Source organism: Arachis hypogaea, chromosome 5 (assembly GCF_003086295.3).
Source record: "Arachis hypogaea cultivar Tifrunner chromosome 5, arahy.Tifrunner.gnm2.J5K5, whole genome shotgun sequence".
NCBI classification, from domain to species: domain Eukaryota; kingdom Viridiplantae; phylum Streptophyta; class Magnoliopsida; order Fabales; family Fabaceae; genus Arachis; species Arachis hypogaea.
The window spans coordinates 63,939,434-63,941,184 of NC_092040.1; the positions used below are offsets into that span (position 1 = coordinate 63,939,434).

The window sequence follows — 1,751 nt, forward strand, 5'->3', positions numbered from 1 at the left end:
CACAGCTCCTGCTGTGGCTAGGAAAGGTCTTCCAAGGATGATGCAATCATCCTCTTCCTTCCTAGTGTCTAAGATTATGAAGTCAGCAGGGATGTAAAGGCCTTCAACCTTTACTGACACGTCCTCTACTATTCCATAAGCTTGTCTCAATGACTTGTCTGCCAATTGTAATGAGAACAAGGCAGGTTGTACCTCAATGATCCCCAGCTTTTCCATTACAGAGAGTGGCATAAGATTTATCCCTGACCCCAGATCACATAGAGCTTTTTCAAAGCTCATGGTGCCAATGGTACAAGGTATTAAGAACTTGCCAGGATCTTGTTTCTTTTGAGATAGACTTTTCTGAATCCAAGTGTCTAGTTCACTAATCAGCAAGGGAGGTTCACTTTCCCAAGTTTCATTACCAAACAACTTGGCATTCAGCTTCATGATAGCTCCTAAGTATTGAGCAATTTGCTCTCCAGTCACATCTTCATCCTCTTCAGAGGAAGAATAGTCTTCAGAGCTCATGAATGGCAGGAGGAGATTTAATGGAATCTCTATGGTCTCTGTATGAGCCTCAGATTCCTTTGGATCCTTAATAGGAAACTCCTTCTTGCTTGAGGGACGTCCCAGGAGGTCTTCCTCACTAGGATTTTCGTCCTCCTCCTCCCTTGTGCATTCGGCCATATTGATCACATCAATGGCCTTGCACTCTCCTTTTGGATTCTCTTCTGTATTGCTTGGGAGAATACTGGGAGGAGTTTTAATGACTTTCTTACTCAGCTGGCCCACTTGTGCCTCCAAATTTCTGATGGAGGATCTTGTTTCATTCATGAAACTGAAAGTGGCCTTTGACAGATCAGAGACAATATTGGCTAAATTAGAAGTGTTTTGTTCAGAATTCTCTGTCTGTTGCGGAGAAGATGATGGATATGGCTTGCTATTGCTTAGCCTATTGCGTCCACCATTGTTAAAGCCTTGTTGACGCTTTTGTTGATCCTTCCAGGAGAAATTTGGATGATTTCTCCATGATGGTTTATAGGTGTTTCCATAAGTTTCACCTATGTAATTAACCTCTGCCATGGCAGGGTTTTCAGGATCATAAGCTTCTTCAGAAGCTGCCTCTCTAGTACTGTTGGATGCATGTTGCAGTCCATTCAGATTTTGAGAGATCATGTTGACCTGTTGAGTCAACACTTTGTTCTGAGACAAGATGGCATTCAGAGCATCAATTTCAAGAACTCCTTTCTTCTGAGGTATCCCATTATTCACGGAATTCCTCTCAGAAGTGTACATGAATTGGTTGTTTGCAACCATGTCAATGAGTTCTTGAGCCTCTTCAGGCGTTTTCTTCAGGTGAATAGATCCACCTGCAGAATGATCCAATGACATTTTCGAAAATTCAGAGAGACCATAATAGAATATATCTAATATGGTCCATTCTGAAAACATGTCAGATGGACATCTTTTGGTCAACTGCTTGTATCTTTCCCAGGCTTCATAGAGGGATTCACCATCTTTTTGTTTGAAGGTTTGAACATCCACTCTCAGCTTGCTCAGCTTTTGAGGAGGAAAGAATTTATCCAAGAAGGCTGTGACCAGCTTATCCCAGGAATCCAGGCTATCCTTAGGTTGTGAATCCAACCATATTCTAGCTCTGTCTCTTACAGCAAAAGGGAAAAGCATGAGTCTGTAGACTTCAGGATCAACTCCATTCGTCTTTACAGTCTCACAGATCTGCAAGAACTCAGTTAAGAACTGATAAGGAT

At 42.1% G+C, this 1,751-nt stretch overlaps 1 non-coding gene across 1 annotated transcript; it reads left to right on the forward strand.

The window, feature by feature from the left end:
* The first annotated feature begins 1,432 nt into the window (after window positions 1–1,432).
* Window positions 1,433–1,536, forward strand: LOC112804222 (small nucleolar RNA R71). The gene has a single exon (XR_003202839.1). It is a non-coding gene; the product is annotated as a small nucleolar RNA R71 (small nucleolar RNA).
* Window positions 1,537–1,751: the final 215 nt, after the last annotated feature.